Source organism: Hibiscus syriacus, unplaced genomic scaffold, assembly GCF_006381635.1.
Source record: "Hibiscus syriacus cultivar Baekdansim isolate YM2019G1 unplaced genomic scaffold, ASM638163v2 tig00113721_pilon, whole genome shotgun sequence".
In the NCBI taxonomy this organism is placed as follows: Eukaryota; Viridiplantae; Streptophyta; class Magnoliopsida; order Malvales; family Malvaceae; genus Hibiscus; species Hibiscus syriacus.
This window is the reverse complement of record NW_024063468.1, coordinates 517,861-537,307: the sequence shown is the minus strand read 5'-3', so window position 1 is coordinate 537,307 and position 19,447 is coordinate 517,861.

Here is a 19,447-nt window from a genome sequence, read left to right as displayed (position 1 = left end):
TTGTGTGGAAAATCGCAGAATCTGGATTCTATGGAAGAAGAATCTGCAATTTTTTGTTTTGCATGTGGCTGACCAATCTATTACTATTCAGGGCAGTTTGGGGAGTATGAATGTTTATATTTCTGTTGTTTATGGCAATAATAGTGGGGCTACTAGGAAAAAACTGTGGAATCATCTTTCTGATGTTAGTGCTCTGGTTGGCAACAATGTTTGGATAGTGGGGGTGATTTCAATGTTACTGCTGCTGCTATGGAAAGTTCTAGCTGTGAGGATGGACATTTATCTTCAGATATGGAGGATTTGCAGAATTGTATGACAAATCTGGGGCTGGTGGACCACCCTTTTTTTGGACCTGTGTTCACCTGGTCAAATAAGCATGAAGTGGGGTTCTTAGCTAGGAAGTTGGATAGAATTTTAGTGAATGATTATTGGTATGAAGGGTTTCCTAACTCCCATGTGGAATTTCAAGCCCCTGGAGTATCTGACCATAGTCTGGCAGTGGCCTGATACTCCCATGAGAACCTTGCTTCAAGGCTTAAGCCCTTTAAATATTTCAATTTTTGGGCATTGCACCCTGATTTCAAGGAGGTAGTGGGGAAGTCTTGGGCAGAGTCTGTGCAAGGGGACCCCATGTGTAACATCCCAAACTATGGGTTAATGACTTAATTGTAAAGTTTCAGAATTTGGTGATTAAAGTAGAAAAATGGATTAGTTCAATGATTTATCTGGAAATAAATCCTAAAAGTTGTTAGTAATTATTAAAGAAATTAAAGGGCAAAATGGTCTTTTTATCTAAAAGATAATTATCTTATCTCTTTATTAAGAGATAAGCATGTAGGGAGATATTTCTCTAGAACTTCTTCTCCTTCTTCTTCCTCTCCTCCCGTATCTCCAAGCTCAAAGGTGAGTCTTCTACTTAGTTAATTATTTGTTAAGTTTAAGATTGGGTTTTGATCATTAGATGATAACTAAGCTTAAGGAAAGCTTAAGTTATCTTAAGATCGAAAGATAAAGGAGATAGAGGAGATTAAAGATTAGAGGTTCTTGAATGAAATATTGGAATAGAGTTCATAACAGGAAGTGCATCGATGCACTCTTTTAAAATAAATACATCGAATACAATTCGTGCATCGATGCATAAGTAGTGCATCGATGCATCCCCTTAATAATGAAACATCAAATTCAATTCGTGCATCGATGCATAAGTAGTGCATCGATGCATCCCAGTAATAATACAACATCGAATACATTTTATGCACCGATGCATCAGTAGTGTATTGATGCATACCTTCATTAAAAGATGAATTTGACTTTTCTCTTGGTCTAAAGAGTGAACCATTAGAGTATATTAGTTATGATACTGATATAGATCTATGTATGATTATGTAGATATAGAACGTGATCCCGTTCCGAATCAACTGAAGGATTAGAATCGAATCAAAGCAAAGCTAAGGTGAGTGCAATTTAATTTGTACTTATATTATTGAATAAACATTTGGCTTGCGATGAGCCAGTGATGGAGTTACTATGGTAAGAAGTAACTCCTAAAATGTTATTTGATTGGTGATCAATGTTATGATTTATGTGATTATGAGATATATAAGTTATATGGAAAGTATATGTGAAATAAGATATGAGCTTATATGAATATGTGATATGAATAAAGCTATAAGAAATGATTTATGTGAATACATGCATTTGTGATGCGTGTTATATGATATTAGATATATGTTTACACATACATATGGTATGTTACCGAAGAGAATGAACATGTGATTATAAGATCAATGATTACACGTACATTTGGTACGTGACTGAAAAGAAAAGATATATGTTCATAAGAGAAAGGATATGAATAAGTAAATTGAACTGTTATGAATATTAATGCCCATGTTATGTGATAAGAGAGCTAGTGGTATAGTTGGCATGCCAAGGGTCGAGGGTTTACCTATGTTCTTCGGAACATATGGAGTGTTTACCTAGGTTCTTCGGGATCTATGGACTGGTCCTTCGGGACGAATACTGAACTAAGGTTCGGTGCCCCATGAGGGAATTGATACGAGCTGTGGTGACAACATTAGTGCACAACCTCAATGTACTCACACACCTTAAGTTCTCAATAGTGTACATGGGCTAATAAGAGATCAAACAAACATACTGAATGTGATATGTATACGATAGGTTTATAAATGGTTATCAAATGTAAGTGGTTTGAAATGTGTTACATGAACCATATGATGTTATGTGTGTTTCTTAATGATAATGATGGTATATGTTTATGTATGCTTTATATTATATGAAATATTATATGTTTTATATGCCTCACTAAGTCTATGACTTAGCGTGTAAGTGATTTACACGTAGGTACCAAGAAACGAGAAGAGCAAGAATAGAAGTGGCAAAGACAGTATCATTACTAGAAGATCATATCAAAAGTAATTGACAAAGTAGGTATTTGGTTATGTATAGAGTGTTGGCATGTAACAAGTAGTTAATTACGAATACTCTAATCGATTTTGTATTTTATGGTCTTATATAAATTAATGTATTTCGTTTTAATGAAAGTTTTAAAAATTCTCGGGATTTTCTATAAGAGTCAAAGTTTGAAAAGTCAATGTGACACCTCAGACTTGTATTCAGGTTGGATATGAGTTAAGGGTGTTACATTTAATGCTATCAGAGCTACGGTTTAGTCGATTCTCGGCATAAACCGAAGTCTAGAGTGTCTTATAAGGTATACATGCCAACAAAATAGTGGAAACTTCTGATCTGATAGAATAGTAAGTATATTGTTTTGTTAATAGAACTATATGGTTGTATTTTTATAGATGTCTGGACAAGGTAGTTTTAGAAATGAAGCGGGAGATGATCGACCCGCGGAAAGTAGTAATTCACCTGTCCTGGCCAGGCAAGGTGAAGAACAGTCACCTACTGGAGTGCCTGTACAAGATCAAGATGTTTTCTTCAGGACGTTAGACGCTATTCTGACGCGTTTTCAACCTCCTACTTCCTCTACTCAGAGGATGAATGTATCAAAGGAATTAAAGAGATTAGGATCTCCTGAATTCAAAGGTGAAGTTGAGGAAGGTTCTGTTGTTGCGGACCTTTGGCTCAATGATGTGAAAATAATGTTAGATGGACTCCACTATTCTGATGTGGAAAAGTTAGATGGAGTGGTCTCCTTGCTTCGTGGGCAAGCGAGAATCTGGTGGACAAATGTCACTCTGAGAATGACAAATGACCAAGTGATCTGGTCCTTGTTCTTAGAAGAATTTAAGCACAAGTATATAGGAGACTAGTTTATCAGACAAATGAAGCAAGAATTCTTAAATCTGAAGCAATTAGATTTCACTGTATATGAATATGAGTGTGAATTTAACAAGTTAAGTCGTTTTGTGGCCGAGTTAATTCCAACAGAGAAGTATGCGTGTGAATGGTTTGTAGAGGGCTTACGCCCGAGCTTGAAAGAAATGTTAATAGTGTTGAACTTGTCCTCGTTTTAAGAAATCGTAAATCGTGCTAAAGCTCTAGAGAGAGCTCAAAATGAAAGGTTTAAGGATCAAAGAACCCAACTATCTAAAAGAATGGGGGCTTCATTGAGTTCTGCACCACTCAAGAGAGGTAGAGATTTTAGTTTTCAGTCTCAGGCAAGATCTGGATCGGTAGTATCCTCCGTTAGAGAATCAAATCAAATGAAAGTGAGACAGACTCAGTCAGTAGGATCTGATGAGGACAGAACACAATAGAGACATTGTCAGACTTGTGGAAAATACCATGGTGGAATATGTAGAATGGTTTCTGGAGCTTGTTTTCGATGTGGTGAAACGGGACATTTCGTAAGAGATTGTCCATTAGGAACAAAAGAGTCAGTACAATCGGAGCGATATGCTTCGATGTCTCATAGAGGAAGAGGTAGAGGCAGAAGCCAACTTGAATCCTCTACTCAACAGGAAATACGCTCCACTGCTCGAGTGTATACTATTAATACTAATGAAGATTTTAATGATCTAGAGATAATAACAGGTACTTTTCTACGATATAATAGATACATTATATTATTGTTTGATATGGGTTTGCATATTCATCGATTAGAAGTAATTTTGTGAAAGAATTGAGAATGTAATTAGAAATTATTTATAGTGATGTAGTAATGACAACCTTATTAGGGCAGAGTGTTCGAGTAAGTAGGATATGTTGAAGGTGTCTCATTAGAATTCAGGGAAAAAGTTCATGGAAGAATTAAGCAATGAAGTGAAGTTTATGATATCACGAAAGATTTATTGAAGAAGTAATAGGTGAAAATGAATAGTAGAAGTATAGAAAGTATTTTAGCTTCTTGTGCAATGAAAATTCGAGGACGAATTTTCTTATAAGGAGGGGAGAGTTGTAACATCCCAAACTATGGGTTAGTGACTTAATTGTAAAGTTTCAGAATTTGGTGATTAAAGTAGAAGAATAGATTAGTTCAATGATTTATCTGGAAATAAATCCTAAAAGTTGTTAGTAATTATTAAATGAATTAAAGGGCAAAATGGTCTTTTTATCTAAAAGATAATTATTTTATCTCTTTATTAAGAGATAAACATGTAGGGAGATATTTCTCTAGAACTTCTTCTCCTTCTTCTTCTTCTCCTCCCGTATCTCCAAGCTCAAATGTGAGTCTTCTACTTGGTTAATTATTTGTTAAGTTTAAGATTGGGTTTTGATCATTAGATGATAACTAAGCTTAAGTAAAGCTTAAGTTATCTTAAGATCAAAAGATAAAGGAGATAAAGAAGATTAAAGATTAGAGGTTCTTGAATGAAATATTGGAATAGAGTTCATAACAAGAATTGAAAGTTGGATTTGACTTGTTATCAATCTAAGTACGAGATATGAAGTAATAGAATTGGATTTGAAACATGTTGCAAAATTGATGTAATTATTGAATTACATATGGAATATAGGATTTTGAGGTTTAAAATGAAATAAATGAATATAGATTGGTTTAAGTATGTGTACTAGAGTTAAGAATGAAAAAGGGGATGAAACATGAAGGATTTAATCCAAAATGAATGAATTTTCGGGTTTAAAAAGAGGATTCCGGGTAGAGTGCATCGATGCATATTCATTGTGCATCGATGCATCAAGGTTAAAACCCAGAAATCATTTGAAGGTGTATCGATGCACAGGAAGTGCATCGATGCACTCTTTTAAAATAAATACATCGAATGTAATTCGTGCATCGATGCATAAGTAGTGCATCGATGCATCCCATTAATAATGAAACATCTAATGCAATTCGTGCATCGATGCATAAGTAATGCATCGATGCATCCCAGTAATAATACAACATCGAATACATTTTATGCACTGATGCATCAGTAGTGCATCGGTGCATACCTACATTAAAAGATGAAATTGACTTTTCTCTTGGTCTAAAGAGTGAACCATTAGAGTATATTAGTTATGATACTGATATAGATCTATGTATGATTATGTAGATATAGAACGTGATCACGTTTCGAATCAACTGAAGGATTAGAATCGAATCAAAGCAAAGCTAAGGTGAGTGCAATTTAATTTGTACTTATATTATTGAATAAACATTTGGCTTGCGATGAGCCAGTGATGGAGTTACTATGGTAAGAAGTAACTCCTAAAATGTTATTTGATTGGTGATCAATGTTATGATTTGTGTGATTATGAGATATATAAGTTATATGGAAAGTATATGTGAAATAAGATATGAGCTTATATGAATATGTGATATGAATAAAGCTATAAAAAATGATTTATGTGAATACATGCATTTGTGATGTGTGTTATATGATATTAGACATATGTTTACACATACATATGGTATGTGACCGAAGAGAATGAACATGTGATTATAAGATCAATGATTACACGTACATTTGGTACGTGACTGAAAAGAAAATATATATGTTCATAAGAGAAAGGATATGAATAAGTAAATTGAACTGTTATGAATGTTAATGCCCATGTTATGTGATAAGAGAGCTAGTGGTATAGTTGGCATGCCAAGGGTCGAGGGTTTACCTATGTTCTTCGGAACATATGGAGTGTTTACCTAGGTTCTTCGGGATCTATGGACTGGTCCTTCGGGACGAATACTGAACTAAGGTTCGGTGCCCCATGAGGGAATTGATACGAGCTGTGGTGACAGCATTAGTGCACAGCCTCAATGTACTCACATACCTTAAGTTCTCAATAGTGTACATAGGCTAATAAAGAGATCAAACAAACATACTGAATGTGATATGTATACGATGGGTTTATAAATGGTTATCAAAGGTAAGTGGTTTGAAATATGTTACATGAACCATATGATGTTATGTGTATTTCTTAATGATAATGATGGTATATGTTTATGTATGCTTTATGTTATATGAAATATTATATGTTTTATATGCCTCACTAAGTCTATGACTTAGCGTGTAAGTGATTTACACGTAGGTACCAAGAAACGAGAAGAGCAATAATAGAAATGGCAAAGACAGTATCATTACTAGAAGATCAGATCAAAAGTAATTGACAAAGTAGGTATTTGGTTATGTATAGAGTGTTGGCATGTAACAAGTGGTTAATTATGAATACTCTGATCGATTTTGTATTTTATGGTCTTATGTAAATTAATGTATTTCGTTTTAATAAAAGTTTTAAAAATTCCCGGGATTTTCTATAAGAGTCAAAGTTTGAAAAGTCAATGTGACACCTCAGACTTGTATTCGGGTTGGATATGAGTTAAGGGTGTTACACCATGCAAGTCTTGTTTTGCAAAAAAAGAGATTGAAACTTGAGTTAAAGATTTTTAATAAAAGGTGTTTCTCTAATATCTCTGGGAAGGTTGCTAAAAAAAGAGAACAATTAGAGAAGCAACATGTTATCACCTTATCTGGAAGGAATTTGGATGATGTGATAGAAGAGAAAAAATTACTGTTGGAGCTTACTGAATTAGAGAAAGATGAAAGGTTGTTTTATCAACAGAAAGCTAAAGTGGATTAGCTGCTTGATAGTGATCAGTGCACTAAATTTTTTCACTCCCAAGTTGCTGTCAAAAAGAAGAGAAATACTATAAGAGTGTTGATGGATGAGAGAGGCAATAAGCTGACACATTTGATTCAATAGCTGAAGAATTAGTGGATCATTTCACAAGGCAGATTGGTATTATGGATGCAAATGTGCAAGGGTGTTCTGGCAGCTTTCTTAGGGACCTGCTGGGTTACACTCTGCCTGCAAGTGCCAATGCCGATTTGATCAAAGATGTTACAAATGATGAAATCAAAGTGGTCATTTGGAATCAAGGCAAGGATAAGGCTCCTGGCCCTGATGGATACACAGCTGGATTTTTTCATTCTGCTTGAGACATTGTTGGAGCAGACTTCATAGCTACTGTGAGGTACTTTTTTGAATCCTAAAAAATGTTGCCTGCATTTAACTCCACTGCTATTGCTTTAGTTCCTAAGCTACCCAACTCTTGTAAAACCATGGACTTTAGACCCATATCATGTTGCTCAGTTTTTTACAAGACTGTTACCAAGATTTTAGTGACCAGATTGGTTAAATATATCCCTATGATGATAGCTCCTAACCAATCAACCTTTGTGAGGGGGAGGAAAATTGAAGGTAACACTCTCCTTGCTCAGGAGGTTGTTAGAGGATATGGAAAGGGTTCTATCTCCCCTAGGTGTGCCATAAAGGCTGATCTGCAGAAGGTTTTTGACTCACTAAGTTAGAAGTTTCTTCTTTCTATTTTGAAAGGATTAGGGTTGCCTAATTTGTTTAGGAGATGGATAGAAGCTTGTGTTATGGACTCTAGATTCTCCATTGTGTTGAATGGCAGTCTAGTAGGGTTTTTTATATGGAGAAGAGGAGTCAGACAGGGGGACCCCCTATCCCCTTACCTGTTTGTGGCTGTTATGAATGTCTTATAAAAAATGTTGGATGTTGCTGCCTCTAGAAAAATATTCCAATTTCACCCTAAGTGCAGGAAACTAAACCTAACACACTTATGCTTTACAGATGGTTTACTCATATTTTGCAAAGGTAGTTTTAATTCAATTGTATGGGTGAATTGTGTTTTGGAAAGGTTCTATGAGATGTCAGGGCTGAGGCTCAATGCTGCTAAGACTGAAATTTTTATGGCTGGTGTGAATGATGATCTTAGGACATTGGTCCATAAGTTTATTGGATTCAAACTAGGCTGCCTCCCTGTGAGATACCTAGGGGTGCCTCTTGTCCCTAGGAAATTAACAGTGAAGGATTGTGACAGTCTAGTGGAGAAAATCAAAGCAAAGCTTGGACTTTGGTCAAATAGATGGTTGAGTTATGCAGACAAATTGCAACTGGTGAAGTCAGTCTTATTCAACACTGCTAACTACTGGTGTAGGCGGCTTGTTCTGCCCACTGCTGTGATTAAAGGGTGAACCAACTTTGTGCAAGGTTTTTCTGGAAAGGGGGTGATATTCTAGCTAAGGGAGCCTGAGTGAGTTGAGAGAGCATTTGTACCCTTAAGTCTGATGGGGGCTTAGGCCTTAAGCAATTAGCTTGCTGGAACAAAGCTTGTATTTTGTTACTGGTTAAAGAACTTCTCATGGTTGAAGGTTCTCTTTGGGTCGCCTGGGTGAGGTTATATGTTTTTAAAGGAGTTGAATTTTGGTTTGTTGCAAGCAAATCTTCCTTTAGTTGGAGTATACGAAAAATTCTGAAGTTAAGGGAGGAAGTGCAACCTTTGTTCTCGGGGATCATGGACTGGGACAAGGTTACAACTCGTTGGTTATGGCAGGAGATTAGGGGAAGGAAAGAGAAGGTGGAATGACATAAGGTTGTTTGGTTTCCTTTGCACATTCCTAAACACTCCCTTATAGCCTGGATGGCTATTCTTGACAGATTGCCTACTGCTGATAGATTTGCTCGAATGGGGATTGGGGTGGAAGATAAGTGCAGGATGTGTGGATCTGAGGCTGAGACCCGTTACCACATCTTTTTTGGATGCTCCTTCTCAAAGGTTGTTTGGGAGGTGATTATCCGGTTATGTAATATTGACAGAATGGTGGGGTGTTGGGATGAGGAACTGAATTAGGCTATCTCTTGGTTTAAAGGCAAAACCCTCCTTGTGTCTTTATTTAGAATATCTTGGTGTGCATATGTATATTGTATATGGGAGGAAAGAAATCATAAGCAGTTTAGGGGCATTAGTAGAGATGTTGATAGTGTGGTTAGCTGTATTAAAGAAATTGTTAGGCTGAAGTCATCTCGCTTTGTCATAAAAATAGTGTTAACAATAGAAATCTTTGTTTAGCTTGGGGGATTAACAACTCCTATGAGGTTGTTGCTTGTTTTGTGACTTGTATTGTTTGTAGCAGTGAGCTTTTACTGCTTCTTGGATAATAATATGAAACTTATCCAAAAAAATATTAATTCGATTGGTATTGATATAAAAATATCAAAAAAGTAACTAAGTTTAAATGTATTTAACCTTGATTTAAAAATTAAAATTATAAATAATTTAATTTATTTTCCTCTAGAGTCTTGGATGAGGAGTTGTAACGTATGTGATTGATCTTAGAATTTAAGCTTGATGATCTTCCTATTTGTTACTTGGGTGTTCCTTTGATAACAAAGAAGTTAATTTAGAAAGATTGTTACCCTTTGATCAGCAGCATCAGCTGCAGATAGGGATGGGCATGAGACCCGAACCTAACGGGTTCTTACCTGATCCGATTGAGTCATATTTTTTTAAAAAAAAATCGGGTTGGGTCGGAGTTTTTTTAATGTGATGTTCGGTTCGGGTCCAGTTTGGGTTTAGGGTGAAAAATATCCGACCCGAAAAAATATATATAATTTTACCTTATATATTTAAGAATAATTACAATAATACCCCTCTATATATTATTTTTTTCAATTAAGTCACTAGTTTTATTAAACAAAAAAATATATTTTTTTTATTTCGGGTCGGGTCAAGTTTTCAAGTTATATATCGGGTCGGGGTCGAGTCGGGTCGAGTGAAAAGTTGTTTTGGTCAGGTCGGGTCTGGTATTGTAACATCCCAAATCAGGGTCTGTGACTAAATTGCAAACTTTGAAAGTTTTGTGTTCAATTTAGAAATGAAATTAAAAGTCTCGGGATTTAAGTAAAGAATTTTAATATTGGATTAAATAGCAAAGATAGATGAACTAAAGGGGCAAAATGGTCTTTTCACGGGAAAGATTTTTATATTTCCTTTTTGAGTATTATATAAACGTGGTAAATATGAGAGAGTTCCAGACTTCTCTTCTTCATTCTCTTTTTTTCCACCGTGAAGCCATAAGCAAAGGTAAGATCTCTTGTTAGTTGATATTTTGCTGAATTTAGGATTTGGTTATGATTATTGGATGATAATTCAGCTTAAGGAAAGCCTAAATCATCTTAAAAACAAAGGATGGTGGAATTAGGAGAGATTAAAGATTTTGAGTTTTTGAATGAAATCTTGAAATAAAGTTGATAAATTGAATTTTAAGTTGAATTTGACTTGTCAATAGTTGAATTAAGAGATTTGGAGTGATAGAAAGGAATTTAGAACATGTTGAAATTTGAGTATAATTATTGAATTTCATTAAGAGGAGAGGATTTTGAGAATTAAGATGGGTTAAATGAGTACAAATGGGCTTAAGTATGTGTGTTTGAGTTTAGTATATGAAAGAGGTTGAAATATGAAGTGTTTAAGATGAAATGAAGTAAATTTCGTGTTGAAAATATGATTTCTGGGCTAGGGGAATCGGTACCCATTCAAGGGGAATCGATACCCCCTCAAACGAACCAGAAATTCCAGAATCTCATAGGGGAACCGATTCCCCCACAGGAGGGAACCGATTCCCCCTAAAGGAAAATTGTGAATATGGCTTTAATAAGTTCGTTTAAGTTGCTAGTATCCAATTACAAGGTGTATGTATCTAATGATTGCCTCAAAATGTACATTTATGTAGATTCTGTGCGTAAAGCAATTCCGGAACATTTGGCAAGTAAGATCGATCAAGGGAAAGATAAGAGATTGGAATTGACTAGTGAGGCCAAGGTGAGTGCATACTAGTGACATGTAGTGTTTAATGGAAATAAGACTTGCGATAAGTCTATTTCCTAGAGTAATATGCATGAAGTCATAGACATGATTATGTGTAGGTTATAACTATATGTGATTATATGTATTACATTGATTATATGTATGCATGACTAAAGATAATGATATGCTTTGTATATGCTATATGATTTTTGTAAGACTTTATTATGTAATAATGGAAGAACATGGAATAAGTTATATGATAGAGTCATAAGAAATGAAATGAACATGAGAGAATAAGATAATCAAGTATAAGTCATATGATATGGTATAAGTGATTATACGAGAAATGTTAGGAGACTCTAAGAGAATAGTATGAATTCGAGGGCATAAATAAGGATAAATAAGTTATATAGAGAAGATTGATAAATTAAAGGAAACTATGGTTTATGTATTAAAGTGAAGAGCTACAAAGTTTTATTAAAGAGTATTGTGGAAGTCATGAGAAATTGAATTAAATAAATAGATGGTTTATGTGAGTGAAAAGGGAAAATGATATAAAATAAGTGGAAATTATTTATAGGATAGAATGATACTAATTGAACATGTAATATAAACTTTATAAAGGAGTACTTGGGTAAAATCATTATATGATACAATTATAGAATATTACTATACAAATTATATTAAAATAGTATATATGAGAATATGAGTAAGTTTATAGGTTATTGATAGGACATATAAGAGTATATAAATGTATGATAATATGAAAAAGTGAACTAAGTTTAATGATGTTGAACCCTATGAGTAGAAGTTATGTGATTATAAGTAACATGATTATATGATCACAAGATATGATACATGATATGAGATATTTGAAAGAGAAAATATATGTTATATGAAATATTATATGACTATGCGATTATATGAAAATGTTCTACGCGTAAGTGAACCATGTGTTTATATGTATATGTGATATGTGATTTATATGACGATGAGCTATGTGAAAGAAATACATGACTATGTGTATATGTGAATGTATGTTAATATAAATATTAATGCCCATGTTATGTGTCATGAGAGCTAGGGGTATAGTTGGCATGCCAAGAGTCGAGGGTCTATGTGGTCCTTCGGGACATATATTTATTCTTTGGAACATGTGTGAAGTCTGGTGAGACACATACTTGATCCTTGGCATATGTATATGATTCTTAAGGAATGATATATGGTCCTTCGGGACATATATGTATTCTTGGGAACATGTGTGAAGTCTGGTGAGACACATACTTGATCCCTAGTATATGTATATAATTCTTAAGGAATGATATGTGGTCCTTATGGACATTATTATATGGCACTACGGTGCAATTCTACGCGGCACTCCGGTGCAATTCTACGTGGCACTTCGGTGCAATTATACGAGCTCTGGTGACAGCATAGTGCACAACCTCTATAGACTCACATATCTATAGTTCTCATATGTGTACATGGGCTTTGAAAAGAGAACATAATTTGATATAATGATATGTGTATTTCTCGTGACATGGTAGAAGTGCATATATGTCATGGTGATATGAGATGCTATGCGTTTATGTATTATATGATTATAGAAATTAGTAATGTATTGTGGCATATTAAAATATATATAATATGTTTATATTCATTATATGCTCATATGACAGAATTGAAGTAATGACAAGGGAATTAGTAAGGATAAACAGGTTGGTGATATGAGAACAATGTATGTGATATATGTATATGATGTGTGATATGAATTGCATGATATGATATATGTGTGATAGGGGTTTTGGTATCTGTTACATAATATACATGAATATATGTTGATGTATATGTAAATGAGTTGTATAATTTGATAGCATAAAACAGTCATGTATGATTAATGGGTATGAATTCCATTAGATGTGTTTTCTTTATGCCTCACTAAGTCATCGACTTAGCATGTGAGTGTTTCACCTGCAGGTTACCGAAAGTGAATATAGAAGCTGTGAGGAGCAATACAGGTCAGCATCTCCCTTACAAGATTTCAGATCAGAAAATAGATGAGTTAAATGATTTTTGTTATTTTGAATATAGTTGGCATGTACTAATTGATTGAGTTAAATATGCTCTGATCGATTTTGGTTATTGTGGTCAAATTATGTAACTAAACTGCTTTTACTTTAATGAAAGTTTTAAATTTTCTTTGAATTTTGTCAAGAGTCAAAGTTTGAAAAGTCAATGTGACACATCGGACTCGTATCCGGGTCGGGTACGGGTTGGGGGTGTTACAGGTATGGGGTGGAAGACTCCTTGTTCTCGGGTCGAGTTTGGGTCGGGTCGAGTGGACCAAAAACCCGACCCAACCCTAGTTGCATATTAGAGCATTGATCAAATCATCGACTGAGTTATGCGGATAGGCTCCGGTTAGTCCACTCGGTGCTTTATGGTATTACAAACTTTTGGTGCTGACAACTTATCCTCTGGAGAGGTGCGATTAACAGAATTGATCAATTGTGTTCTCGATTTTTTTGAAAGAGTTGTGATATGGTTACTTCGAGTGCTAAGGTTCGTTGGGAGTGCATTTGTTTGCCAAAATTTGAGGGCATGCTGGGCATAAAAGACCTTCGTTGTTGGAATAAGGTTTGTTTATTCAAATTGACGAGAAGTATCTTGACGGATAAAGGGTCTTTATGGGTGGCGTAGGTGAAAGCTTATGTGATAAAGGGAGGACTGTTGGACTGCTAAGATTAAGAACTCTACGAGATGGAGTCTTTGGAATATCTTCTCGTTAAGGAGGGAGGCCCCCACTTAAGGGTTGGGTTTATAATTAGGTACGGCAATCATATAATATCACTCAAAGGCACAGTCTAAAACGAAGACCACGTGGCCCAGCAATAGTCGTAGGATGGGGGTCCCATTTGTAATCAATCAAAGAGCATTATCACCAAAAGGAACCAAGTCAATCACAGATTCACAGTCACCACCTCTCAATCATGCCCCTTATAAGGTCTTAAATCAAGGTAAAGATTTCAGCTTTAAAGGGTTTGGTTCAAGATATGTGGGATTTCATAAGGATAGAATTTATATTCTCATATTTGATTGGTAATGTTTTATTATTAATAGTAGATTTTTTTTATATATTACCGAAAATGTCATTATCTCTATTTTTTTAGATATTGTTAGATTATCGGCGTTTTGGACTATGTGCCCTTAAATTTTTTTTTTCTTTCAAAAATATCATTCTTCTGTCATTGAATAATAAAAATTCTATGAGGGTTAAATTAAAAATTTATCCTTAAACTATTTTAGATTTACAAAAAAAAATCTATAATTAAAATTTTATATGAAGTTCATGGGTTAAATTAAATTTACCCTTTCATTAAACCTTTTTATATTTTTAACTTTGTAAAAAAAATTATATAAATTTTATGAATTTAAATTTTTTAAAGAAAATATATAAATATTTTTCAACTTATTAAAAAATAAATATATAATAAGAACAATTTGGTCAAATATACATTCCAATAATCTTTTATTTTTTTTAACCAAACACGATAATCTTACATTCATGCTAAATCAACCAAACACAAAATACAACATTCTCAGTAATCTTATTCCTGATAATCTTACATTCTCACTGGTAATCTTATATTTCGTGAATCAAACACACTCTTAATCTTAAATCACAAGTGAGATCATATATATATATATAAGGCACCGTTTGGATTGGATTTAATTTTTCATTTCAAATATAGATAGTAGACTTTAAGATAAGACAGATTGGCTAAGGTCAAATGTAATATAGTTTTAAGTACTAAGTTGTTGTCGTACTAGAAATCATTGTTGTATAATATCCAAAATCACTATATGTACACATGTATCATATATCTTAACTTCAATTATTCAATAATAAATGTAAATTTTTTTAACCTAGATGATTTCAAAGTAATATTTACTCTAAACACTCTCAATCATTTGACAAGGAACGTTCAATCACCTCTGTTGTAATCGCTAGTACCCGAACATGTGAGTTCTAAGAATAACAACGATTCCTTTGATCACTAAAACAAATTGATTCGTGCATAACAAATATAAATCTAAAAGAGTTATACTTAAACAATTGCAAATGTCAACTATTCAATCAACATGACATTTTATTCCTTTACATGCTTGTAAGTTAACTAGTTTTTTTAACAGTTTCTATCCATTGATCGAGAAGAAAATTTTACTCATAAAATGTATTGAACTCATAGCTTAAATAAAAGGGGTATCAACTACAAATTTCTAACCACGTACTCTATACATTGTTGATATATGATTAATTATTAATTTGGAGAAAAGGAAAACAATTTAAAATGCACTAAAGTTAAAATAATCAAGTTGCCTAAAAAAATTAGCATAAGATAGCATGGAAAAAGGGAAATGTAACATCCTCAATACCGGGTCAGTGATCAAATTGTAAAGTTACAGAAATTGGTGATTAAAGTAGGATAATTGAATAGTTCAACGATTTATTGGAAATATGATGAAGGTTATTTAGTAATTATTGAAGGAATTAAAGGGTAAAATGGTCAATTGACTAGTAAGATTTTTATTTTCCTTTTATAAGAAAATGAACCACGTGGGAAAGGAGGGAATTATCCAGAGTTTTCTTTCTTCTTCTTCCTTCTCTCGTATCTCTAAGCTCAAAGGTGAGTTTCTTTGTTTATGGATTAATTGTTGATTTTAAGATTGGGTTTTGATTATGAGATGATAACTAAACTTAAGGAAAGCTTAAGTTATCTTAAAATCAAAAGATAAAGGAGTTAGGGGAAAGATAAAGGATTGGAATTGACTAGTGAGGCCAGGTGAGTGCATACAAGTTAGTTTATGATGTTTAATGGAAATAAGACTTGCGATAAGTCTACTTCCTATATTAGAAGGCATGAATGTATGATCATATGCATATGTTTGATTTGGGTATATGTGATATATATTATAGTATGTATTAAATGATTTGTGTGAATACATGTAGTGTGATAAGTTATAGGAATTAATATGATTGATCTATATGATTACATGGGAATGTGAAATAGGTTATATGATAGGTGACCATACATGTTACCTAGTAAATGTGATCAATAATAAGAATCAATATAATTGATTTATATGACTACATGAGAAGGGTGATGAGTTAAATAAGATTAGATTATAGAATAATATATTAGTGAAGGGAATTGAATATAAATGATGATGCCAAACTATAAGATAAGTGTTATAGAGAAGAAGTATACTTAAAGAGAATTATGGTATAGGAGTTTTGTAAAATTTAACTAAACAAATAGATTAAACTGGTATAAATGGAAAATGAGATAAGTTAGGTAGCATTTACCTATGAGATAAAATAAGATTATATGAATAAGTAACATAAATGACATAAGGAAAACTTATGTGTTATATGATTTAAGCATTGAAATGAACATAAGATATATATTCATTTGAATTTATTCGGTGATATGAGTATATGACATTACTATACGGTTTAGATGAAATACTATACATGAATAAATGTTTTTTGAATCAAGTGGTTTGTATTATCTTTTGGTTTTAGCTAAATAGTATTTTAAATGCAATGTTTTGATTTCAGTGCTATGAAAATATATATTCTATGTGAAATACTATAAGTATATGATCTATGTGATAATGTTCAATGGGAATAAATGATAAATTGAATATTGTTATATGAAGCACTATGCGTATATGTTCTATGTGAATAAACGCTATAGGAAATGCTATGAGTAATTGATTTATGTGAATAAATGATCAATTTGAGTAATGTTATTTGAAATATTATATGTTATATGAATATAAATGAGTTTGAATATGAGTATGTAAGTTAAGAATAAGAAAGGGGTGATATATGAAGTAATTAAGCTGAAAAGAGTGGATTTTCGGGCATAAATTAGAATTATGGGCTATGTGCATCGATGCACATTCAATGTGCACCGATGCATCAAGGGTAAATCCCAGAAATTGTTCAAGGTGTATCGATGCACCTGAAGTGCATCGATGCACTCTTCTAAAATACGAACATCGAATGCCATCAGTGCATCGATGCACCCCCTTAAATGTAAACATCGAATATGATTTTTGCATCGATGCAGGGTGTGGTGCATCAATGCATACCTTCATTAAAAGATGAAAATGGCTCTTCTTTTAGCCCAAGAAATGATAGTTTATAATATATTAATAAATATATTGATTAGTATCAATGAATTACTATGTAGATTTAGAGCCTAAACAAGTTCCGGAACTTGGCAAATAAGATCGATCAAGGAAAAGATAACAGATCGATATTGACTAGTGAGACCAGACGAGTACATGATATTAAGTGTACATGATGTTTATGGAATTAAGACTTGCGATGAGTCTAATTCCGATAATAGATGACATGAGTACAATAATATAAGTATAGTATGATATGATGTTTAAGAGTATATGAGCATGATCCTGTAATAATATGGTGCTAGAAGTATATGAGTAAATGCATAGGTTTAATTGTCGAATGTATCTTTATATGTGAACCTTGTGAATGCATGTATGCGTGATAATATGTTATATGATCATAAGAGATAAGATATATGATAAAATATATGTGAAAGTGATATGACTCATATGTGTTTCTATGAGAACGTTACACGATATGCTATGTGTGTTATATGAGCTATGTGGAAAAAAATAATATAAGTACAAGTGGAAAGTTATGTGATACGTGAATGTATATTTCATGGAAAAATGCTACGTGAAAGTAAACTACGTGACTATGTGATATGAATATGTGAATATGTAATGAGGTAAAAGATAATGCCCATGACATGTGTTATGAGAGCTATAGGTATAGTTGGCATGCCAAGAATCGAGGGTCTACGCGGTCCTTTGGGACATAGTGGTCCTTCGGGATATATGTGTTATAAGTGGTCCTTCGGGACATCTATGTGGTCCTTCGGGACAAATTCTACGCGCCCCTAGTGGGAATTATACGAGCTGTGGTGACAACATAGTGCACAACCTCTATGTACTCACATACCTTAAGTTCTCAGTATTGTACATGGGCTAACCAAAAAGATAACGATAAAATGTGAGTTGCAATGAGAAATGTGTTGCATGTTTTATATGATGATATATGTGAATGTGTGTATATGTTACAGGAAAGAATGTGTGTAATGGGTTATGGCATTTGTTATGGGATGTACATGAATATATGTTAAGGTATATATATGAATGAATATAAAGGACTTATATGATGATGTAAGAACATGTTATAAGATATAGAATATGAAAATAAGAGATCATATGAACAAGAGATAAGAGATAGAAAGGATAATCATATAAGAGTATGAGAAAATATAAATGGTGACATGCATACGTGTATGTAATTGTTACATGAAAAAGTATGTATACCAGTATGACGTTGTATTACATGATATGTACATGCATTTGATAATTTACATATGTATTTATATATCTCACTAAGTATATGACTTAGCGTGTGAGTGTTTCACACGTAGGTACATGAAAGCAGGAAGAGAAGCTAAGAGGAGCAAGACATGTTAGTTTCTCCTTACCGAAGGTCAGATCAGAACCTAAATGAATAACATGTATTTTGTTATATATAGAATTTAGTTGGCATGTAATTAAAAGATTTGTATTAGATACGCTCTGATCAGTTTTGTAAAAGCATATGTTTTATATCATAGAAAATAAATGGTTTTATTAGAAATATCAAACTGAATCTTGGGTATTTTGTAAAAATAAATGTTTTAAGTAGTCAATGTGACACCTCAGACTCGTATCCGGGTCGGGTACGAGTTGGGGGTGTTACAGGAAATCACTTAATTTGCTTCACAGTCTTGCTAGGTTAATGAGAATTAACAACGTCGATTAAGAATGTGAAAGAGCCAACAACTCATATTAGCAAACCAAATTACCAAGATTAGCACCAAACTTAAATGTGGATAATGACTCAGTTGAACGTGCATGCTAGCTAGCATTAGCACTAGCATTACCAACCTTAAATTATTTGCGTTTGGTACTCTTCCTCAACCAAAGTGGAGTCATAATTCCATTACGATACATTTCCCCATGGACCAATTTCACCACCTTCTGCATTTATAAGACTTTGGACCCATTTTTTTGTTTGTTTTTCTGATATAAATTTTGCCTCTTTCTTCACTCAAAATCATTTCATTAAATACGTAAGAGATGGAGAAATAGAAGGATTTATGAGCTTTTAAAGCTTTTAACCTCAACATGCAATTAATTCATCAACTTTTCTGTTTGTCATTTGCTTTTTCCCCCTCCCTTCTTATTAAGTCAAACCTTATTCAATAGGTACAAAAATAAATAAAATGAAATACATATGTATTTGGT